This window comes from Gallinula chloropus (genome assembly GCF_964237585.1).
Source record: "Gallinula chloropus genome assembly, chromosome: 2".
In the NCBI taxonomy this organism is placed as follows: domain Eukaryota; kingdom Metazoa; phylum Chordata; class Aves; order Gruiformes; family Rallidae; genus Gallinula; species Gallinula chloropus.
In genome coordinates this window covers 110,861,882-110,877,891 of record NC_140086.1, presented here as the reverse complement: position 1 = coordinate 110,877,891, position 16,010 = coordinate 110,861,882, and the positions used below count along the sequence as shown (strand labels likewise).

At 40.3% G+C, this 16,010-nt stretch overlaps 1 protein-coding gene across 2 annotated transcripts in view; it reads left to right on the top strand.

Annotated features, from left to right (window-relative positions):
• PDE1C (phosphodiesterase 1C) overlaps positions 1-16,010 on the top strand; it is a gene marked incomplete at both ends in the record, with an annotated part of 325,232 nt that overhangs the window by 189,594 nt on the left and 119,628 nt on the right. The gene's annotated exons all lie outside the window — the stretch shown is intronic.

The window sequence follows — 16,010 nt, the reverse complement described above, 5'->3', positions numbered from 1 at the left end:
TGACAGGTAACGTCTGCAGACACTGCAGGTGCGGGTGCCAAACGCTGTTACTCTTTGTTTACTGTGAGTAAATGAACATTCTTTTCTGAGTTGACTGTTTTATTCCTGATTACCATGAGAAAGAAAAACGACATTTCACCTTGCCTGTTGGTTTAGTTACGATTAATGTTATACCTGAGATATCTTCTCTAAACCTTTTTATTTCATGAGCAGCACTTCTCTTTACTTTATTCTGAAGCGTGAAACCCTCTGATCACTCCCTAGCCTATAAAATGCAAGTGCAACTTTGTGATCTCTTCAGTGCATCAATTTGATCTCATCTGTGGACCCATTCACACTTGACTTGCCAAAAAGAGATTCTTTTGCTATTTAGCTTTCTCCAAGGAATATTTTTAACCTTATTTTTTTTGCAACGCCTTTGCATGCACTCTTTATGCAACGTGACTTTTACTCTCCAAAGAAGAGGTGCTGTTGCCAGTTTTCACATTTTTTTCATGAGTAGCTTTTTCTATTTTTAAGAAAGAAACAAAAAAATATAAAATTCTAGTCCTCGTAGATACAGATATAGCTGACTTCTTTCTTTATCCGGGGATCGCAGGAGTCAAAAAGAGATATAAATGAATTAAAATTTTTATTTTCTGGCTTTTAGGTTTGTGAATGTATTTTGGTCATGCACATGGCTATTTTTTCAGTGTGAGGGAGCTGAATGGCCCTTCTTTTTGAATACTGTGGTTAATCAATACTTGAATTAGTTCAGAAAGTACCATCTGTGCACATAGAGCAGCTAGGCAAGTAAATGTTATCTTCACATGTTGTTGAGACCACAAGTAAAACCCTGAGGAAAATAAACCCCTAAATCCCATTGTTCAGTATGGTTATACAGAATAAGGAGATTTGTCCTGACAAGAAATCCAAAAATTTCTTGTCAGGGTTCTGGAAAATAGTCAGAGTTGACAGATGGTGTACCTAGCTTTAGATGTGGATATAGACAAAAGGAATCCACTTTATCACAGGGAGAGAGAAGCAAATGGGATTAAAGAACTGCCCAGATACAAAATTTGTTTTCTGTGGAATGGAGTGATTCATTTTCTTTAATACATTTTTTATTTGTGTGTTCTTCAAGCGTCTGCTCAAGCAGAAGCAGAAAAATCAAAAGGCCTTGAGACAGTTCTGCCTGGGATGTCTTGGCTCAATTAAAACCAGAAACTCTGAAGAAAAACTCTCCAGTCCAGAGCTGCAGGATTTGTGGTTGCCAGCTATCCCTACTTGGACCATCTTCCCCTTTCTCAAGTCTCCCTCTCAACTTTCCACTCCACACTTTTTCTGCTCCAGTCTTGCTTATGGTTAGCCAGTCTTGAAAGCCGTTTTAACTGCTGACATTTTTTTTTTTCTTTCCCAAAGCATGGTGCTGCTCACTAATGAGGTATTGTGATAGTAAAGGAAAGTAGATCTTCTGCAAATTAATCAAGGTAACTGACCCACATGATGTTGATGAACTATTAGCTGGTCACTCCTATGTTAATGACATCGCAAGATGAGTCCTGGGGTGTATGACATCTTCATGTTTGTCAAAATATTTTAGTTGCTATTCATCTGCATTGCTATACTGTCTAATTTCTTTTTATTAACAAAATGTTAAATAGAAACCTGTATTTCTCACATTAGCTTGTCTCTATGGAGATTTCTTTTGAATGTCACTCAGCAAAAAGCATCAGCATTGAAGTTTAATGAAAATGAATAAGCAAAACCAAAAAAGGGCTCATTACTTTTGTGGTGCTTAATAACAGAGACATCTTCTCTGTATTGCATTTCTGTAGAATACTTAACACTGAGTACTTGAGATTTCAAGCTGCTGTTACAGCTTTATTCAGAAGAACAAAAAGATTTGATACTTGCAGGACCTAATGCCCATTATGTGACTATAAAGCTCAGACTGCAATTTACCCCTGCTCTAACAAAAGAGAACTTGGTTTCTGTACTGGCATTAAATTAATTGAAGCTTTATCCACATAGCACATTTATGTGACAAACACTTGGAGACTTGACTTTCCCCATAGGTACCCAGTTTTCCCATTTTGAGAAGAGCTTTTCTCAAATGAGATCCTCTTCAAATCTGAAGAAGCACATTCTTTATGTGTTTGTTTGTTTCTTGCAGGGGTGAAAGAGAGAGAGAGAGAGAGAGAATGGGAATTGTTCATGTTTCAGGCTTCCATAATGACTACACCAGTGTGGTGGTTTAGCCCCAGCCAGCAGCTGAGCTCCATGTGGTGGTTCCCTCACCCACCCCCAGCCCTGCAGTGGGATGTGAAGGAGAATGGGGAGACAGAGACAAACCTCGTGGGTTGGGTTAAGGACAGTTTACTGGGACAGCACAGGGAGAGGGAAGTATCAGCAGCAGGATTTAAAGCAGAATATCCAGAACTGGTGACACACGATGCAGTTTCTCACTGACAACTGTATGACTCAGGCTGTACAGCTCAGACCCATCAACAAAGCTGAACTGTTCCCAAGCTGCCTGTCCTGGAGCTGACTCCCTCCCCTTCATACTGCACATGACATGGTATGGTATGAAATACCTTCTTGGATAGTTTGGGTCACCTGTCCTGGCTGTGTCCCATCCCAACTTCTGGTGAAAATTAACCCTGTCCTAGCCAAACCCAAGAGAACCATGCACTCTCTGTGGGGTATATAACAAAAGAAATGAGGTTTTGAGAGACACTCGGTGTTTTTAGCTCCTCCTGTAGTTGCAGTAGTTTCTGTCATGTACAGGCCCAATACATTCGGGTCCTCTGAAGAGGTCTCCCAATCTTGAGAAGTATGTGATAATGAAAAGAAAGGTTTTAATACAACAGATTTGAGAAATAAAGGCATAACTTGGTATTTCTATTCTACTCCCTTTTTTTGTGTGTGTGTTGAATGTGATGTGGAATTTGTTTCCTTGCATTGTAACTGCCACTGCTTGTTTTCTCTATTTTTAATACCATGCAGAATATCAAAGTGGGGAGGAAGAAGAGTTTCTCACTATGGCCATTAAAACACTCGTGGCATACCTCTTGGGAAAATTAACTTTACTTGTTTTGGTTCCATGTCATTGTTGTTTTGGGGTTTTTTTAATAAGACTTCCGTTTTTTTCTCTTCAGTTTTATTCAGGTTTTTTATATAGTCAGTGCCATCCTTCTTTCTCAACATACTGCCCAACTCTTCCTCTCAGAATTGTACTATACAGTATATTTGCTTCATTTTCTGATTATTTATTTCTTTTTACTAATGGTTTTCTACAGATCCTTAGAATGTATTAATTTCTAAACTGGAGGTTTATAACCTGGCACCTGCTTGAGATAGCCTGTATGGACCGCTGGATGGGTGGGGAACTTCCTTTCCTTTAGCTGACTCCTTCTTCCTGTTTCCTTGCCACTGGAACTGGGAGATAATTTGGGATGCAAACTGGCAAGACTGTGGAATACATGAAAATAAACAATTTGCTTAGCAGAATGAAAAGGGCAAGACATACCCAGTGATACTGGTGCTTCTTGGTAACATTCTATGTTTCAGCCCATGTGTTATTTGAATGTTTACTCTTCCACAATGCTCTGGGAAAATAAAATAAATCAGTAATTGAAACTGAAATGCAGGGCATGAGAAAGGACTTGTAACTTTTACAGTTGCATGGCTCCCTTTCTACTTATTTTACTTCCACTACTGTGGTATCCAGTCTGCTGTCTTGTCTTCAGTACATATTCCAGTGAAGTAGGTGTTACTGCCAGGAGGTAAGTGTTTTCATTCCTGTTTTACACATGGTTACTGAGAATAAAGCAATTCAGGTGGCAGAAACTGAAAAAGTATTTGAATGACCTTAACATTCTAGCCTACAGTGACGTGGAAAAAAATGTGTTAGAACAAGGATTTGATCTAATGTTTCTTGCACTTGAGTTAAAGTCTAAGGTGTTGGATTGTCTTTTTTTGTTGTGATGAAATAGCATCGTTCTATTTGTGCTGTTCCTTTCAGTTCACTCAGAGGAGATGTATTAGAGAAAAAGTCAGGGTATGATGATGAGGGTAAAGGTTAGACAGTGTAAACCAGGAAAAAAAAAAGTATTCCAGTGCTTAACTTCCAGTCTGTGTTCCATAGGCTGGGTTGTTAAATGATTTTATATTGTTTTATTACGCACAAAAACCTGATCTTGAATTTGATCTGAGTCAACCCTGTTAAACAATATACTTAAAAAAGACAGTGAAGCCTTGACCTGAGAATTTTGCCACATCCTTCTGGTTGTCAGGCTGAAAACACTATGTGAAGAGCTGCCCTGACAACCCTCTGACAATTTTCTTTAAATGCAAGACTAGGGGGAAAGGGTGGAAAGTTTAGAAGTTGTTTTTTGTTTTTAACTTAGCTTTGTGTAACCATTCAGGTCAAAATGGTTCATATGATTTACCTGATCTGTGCTTTGTGTCAGCGATATTTCATCTGATAGTGATATTATTCCTGTAGAACAAGGAGCTAGCAGTCAATTTGTGCTCTTGGCTCAAGCAGTCCTGCTCAGCTCTACTGGAAACTACTCCTGGGGGAATAGGAGAAAGGGTCTGCTTGTAAAACTCTTGTTGTGCTTCTGTTGTGTTATCTGTTCCCTTTGCAGTCAATGCAATTACATTTATTCTTGCTTTAGAGTCATTATGCATTTTCTCTATTTAAAACAAGGAAAGCCTTTAGAATCAGACTTGCGATTTCTGAGTGGGTCCATTGACCCTTTCAGTAAAATTCAAGGTCTGTCTGCTTGTAGAAGTCTTAGCGATGACATATATGCAATGACCAGCATGTCTGCCCTTGAACAAAGCATAGATACTTTTGAAAGAATGAGTGAGGTTTTCCACAAAGTGGAGCGATTGTGGTGAAAATTACAGAGAAAGGAAAATATTACAACTCTTCAAAAATGCACACAGTAAGAGAGGTTTTTTCTTTTCTTCACTAAATAAATTTTTAAGCTGAGTTTACAGTTCTCTTGGTTGTTAGCACAGGGTCATGTCAGGATGAAGGGATGGGTCGATGAGTTGATTGTACGTTCAGAGATGGGTGTTCACCAAGTCTCCAGCCTGTGACAAGACACGTTCATTTGCAAGAAACTGATTCCTAAATAAAATAGAAATGGGACTGTAGGTAGGCAGGCTGACAAATTACTGAATTACAGAACTTTGGATGTAAGTGGTTTTAGGGGCAAAGATTGGGACTGTTGGCTAGAATAATTAAAAGGCCAGGAGAGTTGAAATGGAGCACACAGAAAGCTCCTCTGGAGGCAGTAATGGTGGTAAGAACTCAGGAAAGTTGTCACAACACAGCTTGTGCAATTTTGTTGGCTGTCAGCATTAATAAATAGTAAAAATAAAAATTTTGAGGAAGAAGATGGGCTCATCTTAGCAATGATACTATGAAGAGTGAATGAAAAATACTGTTTTATATAGTGTTCACCTAGATATCTGACTTCTGACGTGATAACCACTTGTAAGTCTAGATGGAGAGTTTGAGAGTGAAATACACAGCTTATTCAGCTGAATACAGACATCCTCTTTGTCTCTAGTTAGAAGGTTGATAGTTCTAGTGATTAGATTAGTTGGAAAAAAATGCTCTCTTGTACAAATTGCGCTGGTCTCATTTACATTGCTGTATGAGGGAATCACCTCCCTTCCCTTTTTAGAGCTTGTATTTATGTCATTAAAGGACCTTAAAATGCCTCTCAGCTGATGGACTCTTCTCAGCAATGGCCAGTGATAGGACAAAGGGCAATGGGTACAAGCTGAAGCGTGGGAAATTCCATATGAATGTCAGGAGGAACTTTTTCACAGTGAGGGTGACAGAGCACTGGAACAGGCTGTGCAGAGAGGTTATGAAGTCTCCTTGTCTGGAGACATTCCAACCCCACCTGGATGTGTTCTGTGCAAGCTAGTCTAGGAGATCCCGCTCTGGTAGGGGGGTTGGACTAGATGATCTTTCAAGGTCCCTTCCAACTCCTAATGTTCTGTGATTCTGTGACTGCAGGGAGGAGCCATGTTGTCCCTGAAGGTGTCACACTGCTGGTCTCCTGCTGTCTTTGGTCAAACTGAATTAAAAGGTCCAATTTGACTCCTAGCCACAGAGTCTAAATGCACCATAGTCTATGTGTGGATGTGTGTCAACTTCTTTCCATTCCGATTACACCAAGATAAGCCTTGGGGGAAGCAGAGAGAAGGGAGGACAGAGCAGTGCCAAAACACTAGATATGGGGCTCCCAGTGTGTTTCCAGCTTCCTATTGCTGCTGCAACAGGACCAGGGAGAAGCAAGAAGCATCTGCTGGTGGGGAGGTGGAAATAAAGCAGAGGACAGTGGTTCTTAGGAGATAATTTATTAGATGGCTTTGACCCTTTTTCTCCTGGTTCTTGAATGGTTAGTGAACACAGTGTGATTTGTGCCCATTTGTTCATTATTTATAATATTACTTGAATGGTTTGTATGAGAGTACCGGTCTGTGGATTTGCTTCTGAATAACTCACCAGAATCACTGCTCAGAGAGGAGTTCATTATTAACCAGGCTCTGTTTCTTCTGGCACACCAAGTGCATGGCGGTGTTTTTCATTCCTCGACTGGAGGACTTTCCACATCTGTCCAGATGATGCTCTTCTTTGCACCTTATATTCGCATAGTGCACATGCCATCTCATCAGTGCTTTCCCCTTCCGTTCCCTTTTTTATTTTTTCAAATATCCTACTGAACAAGCACATTTTTTTTCCTCACATACATCAGAACTGAGGTGTTCAAAAATGTTATTGGTGTCAACTATGATTTTTAAAAACAAAACCCCCTTTTTTTTGGTTTTGCAGTGCTTGCCTTGTGCTGGTAGGATATTACCAAACAGTGTTTTATGCAAGGAGGAAATGGTACTTCACAGATAGCTTCTCCGGGGGTGGAGGATGGCAGGCTATTTTGATCCATTTATCAAATAGCCTGTAGCTTTCATTTCAAGGCAAAGACAAACTACTGAGAAAAGGAAGCACATTCTCACCTAGACATCTATTTAGCAAATAAAAATGGGGAAAAAAAGAAAAGTTATGCAAGTTTGATGCTTATGCTTGCTCTTGCTAACAAGGGCTATTTTCCCTTTAGCAAGCAATTATTAGAGAGATAAACATTTTCTCTTGCTGTTTGAGAAGACCTGTCAAAGTCTGTTCCTTTATTCTTATGCTCACAGGAATATTTTTGTGGATTTTTTCTGGGAAACTTCCTTTCTATTTCTTCTGTCATTAGAAACAGCATCTTTTACATCTTCCTTAGATTCTAATTGTTTCTTTCCTCAGATTAGTTTTATGTACTTCATTGATATCTGCAAAAGTATTCCTGATTTACACAGTTATGAGAGAGACATGAATTAGAGCCTAAGGAAATACATTTTTGAAGCTGGAGAGAGTTATGATACAGCAATTAAATTCAGTAATTTAAATTTTTAATTAAAATGTTGACTTTTATATTATTCATTGTCTTGGCTACTTCACAAGTCACTTAATTTCCGCATTTTCCCCTGTTCCGTTCAGGAGGAGTGAGCGAGCGGCTGCATGACCCACATCCAAACCATAATACTTCCTTCCTAATTTTTCTAGAGCAATTATATTAATTAATTTCTAAGTCCTTTTTTTTTTTAAGGGATACTGTGACGCTTTCCCTTAATTTCATTTTCCTGGGGGTTTCCACTGGAAATAGAGTGTTGGAATCAGGTTACCAGTTGAGCAAAAGGGACTATTTTTTTCACCACTGTAGTACTCTCGTATCTCCTTCTGTCAGTGCACTGCTCATAGGTTACCAATGCATCACTGCCATGGGCCAGGGAATTTTAGTGATTTCCCTGGCCCTTTTGTTGAGCATTCCTTGGGATTTCTCTTTAGGCTGCCCTTCACAGCCTGTGATGCACAGTTGCAGAGACTGCTCTAGTATCTCAAAGGATGGACCTGTGGGATTATAATTGGATTTTGCTTGGTGATCTTGTTTCACTGGATATATAAATTAAAAAGCATGGGCAATTGCTTTGCTATAGGCCCAAAGGCACTGACCAATATGCAGTGGTATAGCTGACTGCTCATTAGCTGATGTATAGGCTTTGTGTAGTGCCAGTCATCATGCTATTAAGTGAGCTTTGAAAATGAAAGTGTCTTTTGTTTCCTGTAGTCCACGCAAGCTGCAATTAATCAGGGGCTGTTCTGAAAATTCTAAGACGCTTTGCTCTTGCAGTTTTACTTTTGCACTTCCCACTTCTCCCTCTCCCTCTTTCCCTGGCTCCCAGCAGCTCCATAGGGAATGAGGTCTGCTGAGAAACAGAAGTGAGTCATTTCTCGCAGCAAGTGAAATATGCCTCCCATTTCTACCAGTCTTCTGTTGAAGGATTTATTTTCTATTTCAGCAGGCATCTGCTGAACTTGAGAGCCTTTCCTTTCCAGCAGATGCAGGGGTCTAGAAGGGCTCACCACAGTGTAACCTCAGTATGGCAGGGCTTTAAAAAAGTGATCTGAAAGGAGGCTGCTGAAGTTAAAAGAGGCACATTTCCTTTTTTTTACAAGCAGGGCAAACTGTAAATCCACATCCTGTCTTGCCTGCAGCTTCAATCTAGTAAATATCACTCAAAGCAGTGTTTCCAGTTTTGCATAAGGGGGGAGAGTCAGGTGAAAAAGAACCAACTTTTTTCGTGCCAACTCTCATGCCACCCGAGGAAGGCTCTTCCTCAGCCTCAGGGGTCCCAGCTAGCTGGGGGATCAAGATAGAGAGTGGCCAAGGGAGTGGAACAGGTCTAAATAGCAGCTGGTCTCTCACCCTTTCCTGCCCACAGGTGATGGGAATGACAGTCTCTTTGGGGCCAGAGAGTCCAAGAGATCTCAGCTCCTGATGCTTTTAGGGAAAAAGAAATCTAGGCAGAGTGTAAAACTGGTGTAAAGACCCTATTAGCCCTTCCCTGCTCTATTTCACTCTTCAGCGGTGTGCCAGAGCCTCAAATTTGTGAGAGTGAGTGATCTTGTCAATGGGCTGTGAGGAAGCAGGATTTGGACAGGGTGGTGTTTTATGCACCAGTGGCCAGCGAGACGCAGTGGTAAGAACACCTGAAAAATGTGGGGCTTTGATAATTGTGGTGACTGTCAGAGGTACCTGAAGCAGTAGATTTCTTTCTGGCAGAGGACGTCCGCATGGTGTGGAGCACTAGCTGTACTTCTCCTCCACCAGCATTACCTGGGGACCAAAAGGAGTTCAAGATGGAAACCTTGAAGTTTCAAGCACGGTGACAAACCTGCCACCTTGTCACTGCTGTGATCGACGATCCAGGTGTTTCACTAGCGGCAGGTTCTAGGAGAACAGGCACGTTACGCAGCCAACTCCATGAGAGCACTGGGTGATGTAGATCCCAGCGTGGAAACTGCGCTGGCTCTGCATCTAGTTATGTAAAGGGTTTGCACTTAGTGGAGGGTGGTGCTCTCACAGGCTAGATTACCCCTCAGCTTCTGCTCCAGCACCTTTTTAATGAAGAACCTAACAAAACTAGCACAAACATCAAACATAGCAAGGAGTTAACAGTGTCACCCTGAGACAGCAAGTTCCTTAGTAATGCTCATAAACTCTGGTCTCTCTGCAGCTGAGTGGTTGAGGACCTCGACCCTCTTTCTGTATTTCTGAGATGATTAAAATCGCCTTTGTACGACATTTTTCTGTCATGTTCCCTGCTTAGGGAGATGCAGAAATTTATTTTTAAATACAAGGACTTCCTAGCTTTTTGCTTGTTTTTCATCAAGATATTCCCTAATGAAAGATTCTTTGCTAAAAAGTCCCTGAGAGGGGTGAAAGGATTTATTTTGGGGATTGTTTTTAAAACTGGGACCTGCTCCTTGACCCAGGAAAGTCACTTGCATACCCTCCACACTGTGCAAGATTGACCGACCAGCACTGTCTCATCAAGGCTGGTGTTTCCATGCTGATGCACCCTCTTGGATGTGGGTCAGCAGGGACCAAATAGCCTCGGAGGGTGGAAGGTTTCATTCGTCAGTCAGGAAGATTGCAACACGAAGCAACTAGGGGCCAGTTAGTGCTAAGTCTGCTCTACCCCACGATCAAAAGCGCTAAGCTATTGGCTTGACATAAAACACATCTGAGAGCAGCGTATATGGAGAAGATATTTTGCCACATTTCCTTTTATTTTTTTTTCCTTTTTCAAAATTAATTGCTGATTTTTGTCCAACACTTCAAAACTGAATAGGAAATATGAAAACAGGTATCTCTCTAAGAGAGAAACCTCTATGGAATTTAGAGAAAGAAAAAGAAACGTTAGCTTAAATCTGTACTCACACTTGCCTTAATCTGGTGATTTCAGCGGTGTCCTTCTGTTCTCTGATGATTTGTGGAATAAACACTGTTTCATGTTGTGGATAACTCCAACTCAAAGCTGGGACATGCTGGTTTTAATAAAATGCATCTAATCCTTAGAGCCATTTAACATCTGGAAAGCAAATTGTTAAAAACATAAAGCACATCTAATCCTGTGAGCTGCTCAGAGCCTAGAAGAGGAGCTTTTTTCTTTATGTAGTGCTTTAAAGCCATAGCTAGGACATGAGCTGCTGAGACATTTAGTCTGGTATGCTCTTTGGGCTGTCAAGGTTTTCTTCCAGGTGCTGAATGAAAAGCTATGGTAGCATTGCCTCTTACTTTCTTCATCTAACATATGCATAACTAATACGTATTTAGGGACAAAGAGCAACAATTAGAGAAATAATACATAAGCATTTTTTATAAGAATACATAATTATAAAATGCTAGAATACATGAATATATAAAATGAAGATTTTCCTTATATGTTTATTACTTTCTTAGTTAATGAAAAAGACCTTGATCTTCTCAGTCATATATTGGTAATCTTTGGATTCAAGGGAACTTACCCATTAGTTGGCTGGCATGTTTGTGTTTAGCAAAGAGCTAAAAGCACAAAGCCCTTTGATTTGGCTTTATTAAGCAATAGAACCAACAGAATGTTGGGGCTTCTTCCTCAAATAGCACTGAAGTAGAAGTGAAATAACAATTTATTATATCACTACCCTGTACTTATACATATGTTGTTGTATTGGGCTGTTTTTTTCTCTGAAACATATGTATAAGAACCACAATGGCAGGAAATATTTGTTTTTAAAGGCTGTATTAGTGAAATCAAAATGTTTTCATGAACTCAGACTCCTTCGAGCTACTTACAGTCATACTGGCAAGCTCAAATATATAAGTCCTATCCCTACCTTTTCCAAAGTGTCTGTGGTTTTGCAATATCACCTCATTAAATCTCTACAGCAGAAGCTGCCGTATTCAGACTTCTGAGTAAGTTCACACAGATCCCGCCAGTGTGATTTTAATGCAGTACTGAGATATTTGAACCATTTTTCACCAGGCTTGAAACCCAAAAAAACCTGTACAAATACTTGGGCAGGTTTTCAATGCATTTTAATAGATGAAGCTCTCTGTCATGGTGGTTAAGGGGATGCTGGTGTTAGGATTAGATTGTGCAGGCATCACCCGATGTCATTATAACCACAGCAGTAATGCCAGCTGTGATCTGAGATTTATTTTGTACCCAATGGCGGAGAGCCAAGGATGTCTTGACAGGTAATGAAGAGAGGGTCTTGTAGAGATGGCCTCTCAGTCCTATTTTAGCTACACAGAATGCTCCACGGGCTTAGAATCTTCCTCTGTTGCTTACAGAGGGAGTGTTAAAGTAACCTGGCTCACAATTCAGGAGACTGAACTTAGGAGTTCTGATTCAGGACTTTAACATCCTTAAGGTTAGGTAGGAGGAATATGGCCCATAGAGACAAGTGAAGTGTAATCAGCCACATCAGCCTGGTTCTGGCCAGGCCAGTGTTAACCTTCCCAATCAGCCAACACAGGTGAGCTGAGTCCACCCAGGTGAGCTGAGTTAGCCTGAGCTTTTTTCCACACCACATGACACCACTTCCCCATAAAAGCAGCTGCTTGAGGAAGGGTGGGGTTGTTTTGCCTCTAGGATAGTTGGAGTGTTGCCGGGCTGTTGGGCAGGTTGGTTCTTGCTGTTGGGGGGGGGGGGGGGGGGGTTGGTCCTTGCTGTTGGGCTCTGTTTCTCCTCTGTGAGTGGCTTGGTGGGCATCTGGCTTCTAGCCAAGGCCAAGTCACCACAACATTGCATGCAGCAGGCTTAATTTACTTAAGATTTAGTGCCCACTGGATAGTTACATACATCTCCTATTTCCTACTCTCTTTCTGTCTTCTTTCCAGCTTCTTTGGGACCTCGAAGTTGTCATGTTTTCATCTCCACTGGCAGTGGTATTGATGGGATTAGAAAGTACATTGATGGTTGTTACATTAGGCTGTGAAAATATGATATTAAATAATGTGCTCTATTAAACCTAGTTATTAGCAAACACTTGCTGTAGTTACTAATTTAATCAAATCTGTTAGGAATTTGTGTTCTTTTTTTGTCCAAAGAGTCTCAATCTGGTCATGAGCATTTACTCCATTATAAGAGAGCTTTTCTTAACTTTTAAAAATCACAATCAATCTGTGTTAGATTGGCTTTTGAACTGATAATGCCATTGGACTTTTTTAGAACAGGAAACTAGAGGATGGAATATCCAGAGCTTGACATAGCCACTGATTTGCTAGGTGACCTTAGGCAAGTTGTTTTTCTCTAGGAAGCATTTCTAAACCGGGCTTTCAAATCTGTGGTTGTCTTAAAGATTTATCTACCATATATCCTATCAAACAGAGAAAGTAGTTATCTGTCAATCCTGCAAAGTCAACCTTGATTCTGAAATTCAAGCAGGATCTGAGGTGTTGCTTGTGGTTAAGCTTCTGCAGGAAGACTTAAGCCCTTATTTGCACCACTGCAACCACACCATTGGCAAAGACTCTTGTATACAAGTAATGACTGTAAGTGTCCAAGAGAACAAGGAGTAGAGGAGGACTGTGTCTTCTCTCTTTCACTTTTTCAACTCTCTAGAAAGTACAGGAAAACTGTAGCTACACATGTATGTGAAAAGCAATGGGTTGCCTTCCTCCCTGACCAGAGTTGGCGCAAGTGTTGCTGTGAAGACAGCCACTATCATAGAGATGGTTCAGGGGGAAGATGATCTTTATACAGCCCTTTTCAGAGCAGAAGCACATCTTCAATTTACCTGCTCCTTAGCTTTCTCAAGGGTAAGATGATTCTGAGAGTGAGAGTGGTTTAAGTTTAGTATTTGGACATGTGTTGCGAGTTTGAAGGTTGTGTGAAGTTTAGTGTGGTGATGAAGAGCACAAGCTTGAGATATGTCAGTAGGCAACAAAGTACACAGCAAGGTCTATAGACCTGGTGAAACCACACTGGCAAGGTGCAGTTTTGCAGATACACTGAAACCAAGATGCTTTAATTTTCTGGTGCTTTTATTTAAAAATAGAAGGGATGCCTTATTAGTTACAGTTGTAATTAAAATGTTTTTTATCCAAACTGAAATGTATGGTGACTGCACTGTGGGTAAATGTGGGTTGTTAATTGTTAGAGCTGGTTGCTAATGCTGTCATGAGGTTAAGAAATCGAGAAGCCATAAGCTTGATGGGGAAAAAAAGGCTCATCCAGTTACCTCAATAATGAAAACATCCACAGTGGTATTAGGATGGATTAAAAAAATGTAGGAGACACAAATCTTGTGGTGAATGGATTTAAGAAGCATCTTCCCTCACACATGCTTTATTCTCTGTCAGAGGAAGCACTGATTATACATGTTTCTATGTTGTAACTGCCTTGGCTAGCACGGAAGTAGTTAATATCGTTTTCTGCATTTGCACAGAGAGTCACAGAATAGTTGAGGTTGGAAAGGACTTCTCGAGGTCATCTGGTCCAACTCCCTGCTCAAGCAGAGCCATCTGGATCACGCTGACCAGTACTGTGTCCACAGATTTTGAATATCTTCAAAGATGGAGACTTTTTAGAATGAATTTTACAAGTACTAGTGAAATTACAGCATGAAAGGCATGACACCTACTTGTGCTAGCTGTGAAACATCTCACTACTGCCAAGGATGATGGCCACAGCACCAATTTATTTTTCTCTGTGGATGGCAGTGGATAAAATGTTGTTATTACCTTGAAAATAGAAGGCAAAGACATAGTCATAAGATGAACGCTGAATATAAGACTATAGTTTATACTGATGTCTGCAATGTGATTTGCAAAATCACCTTTCATAGCAATTTAGCTGTTGAGTTCACAAAATGGTCAGCACAGAGGATGCTCGTGTCGGTTAAATGACTGAAGACGCTTTGTCCAGGCACCTTGGGATTATTCAACATACCGTGTAGTCATCTCTTACTCCTAAGTGAAGCAGGAACAAGTTCATGGCAGTCAGTGAAATGACATAAATGGAATGTGTGATGGGAAAGGGAGAACCAGGACTATTTTAGTGTGATTTTTATGGATTTCATTAAAGCCTGTGTCTCAGTAATGCTACTGCCAAATGTTATTTGACACTATATTTCTAATATTTCATGTAGGAGGCAAGGGAATTTGTCAGTGAATCCCAAAGCTTTACTACTGAAGGATTCTTAGGTTGAGAATAATGTTTCTGGTTATGTTTTCAACATGGACCTGGTTTGGGCCTCTGCACTTGGAAGTAATATATGACTTTGTGTCACAAAACAATTTTGTGATTATTTATTATAATCACTGTAGAAGCTGAACACTTTTCTGGTCTGTGGAAAAAAATTGTTGTTAGCTGTGGATTGTGCCTGACATCCAGAAATGGCCTTGTATTTGGCACAGTTATACCTGTTTCTGAACCTAGGGGGCGGGGGGGGGGGGGGGTTGGGGGGAGTCAAAAAAGTATTCTACTTCTCTCTCACTCGTGCTTTGCAAGAAAAAATGCTGGAATAATATGAAGAAACAGAAATTGAGAGGTCATCCCTGCCCATCACATATGAAATTGAGATTGTCTAGGGGTTTTGACCACAGAGACTTTAAGATTAGAGGACAGCATTTCATTTAAGTCTTATCTTCATCCTTCTCCAAGGAAGCATATATGTTTGAGTTCTACAAAATGGTTTTAGAAGAGAAGGGAGCAAAAAGATGTGTCGAAGAGAGGTTTTTTCAGCTTTGCTATTTTAAGGCAAAATACTCTAGGACAATACACAGAACAGTATTACTGAAAGTCTTTTTGTAGAGCCAAGCATAGGAATACCAGCTGTATTTTTCTATGCAATTTTATTTTTTGCCTCCTTGTATGTGTCCAATATTATTTTCAGTTGCGTGCTGACAAGAACTTCAAAACGTTTTGTCCTACCCCTCCTTCATTCTGTAAACAGGTGGTACAGCTGAATTTGAAATAAAAATTTTCCAGTTTTTTTATAATTTCCTTTTTGTGGGTAGCATAAAATTACACATCCTCAGCATAAAAAAGGAAAACAAATCCGTCTGATATCAAGGCCTAATTTCCATTTATTATTATTAAAAGATATGTATTGAATTAGTATGGAGAGAAGAACAGAAAGAATTAATGAGATGTTTGGCTAACTATCCTGTCCTTAGCCTGACACCTTTCATGTGAATATCTGCAAATGTGTAGGTATTATGATGAGACTCCTACTCTGTCCTGATTTCAGCTGGGTCTTGGATAAAAACGTTCTCATTTTCAATTAGCCTTTCAATGCACTATGAATTGGCAAATCAGCAAGTGATGTCATGAGGCAAAGGACCACAAATTTACTTCCCCTGATGGTCTTTTATTAATGTATGGCATGCTAGCTCCTCATGAGTCAGTTTAATTTTTTTCCAATTGTACTGTACATGTTCTGTTTACAAACATAACCTGCCAGTCTCTAGGTCCTTCTGCACAGTAACCTTGGCTAGACCAAAACTCGAACCTAAAGAAAGGAAGAAGGGCGTAACAGCACTCCCATGACTGTATTGCTCCAAGTTGGGTGTTTCCCTCTTGCCTCCTTGAAGGAACAACTTACCTTGCTTCTCCTGGCA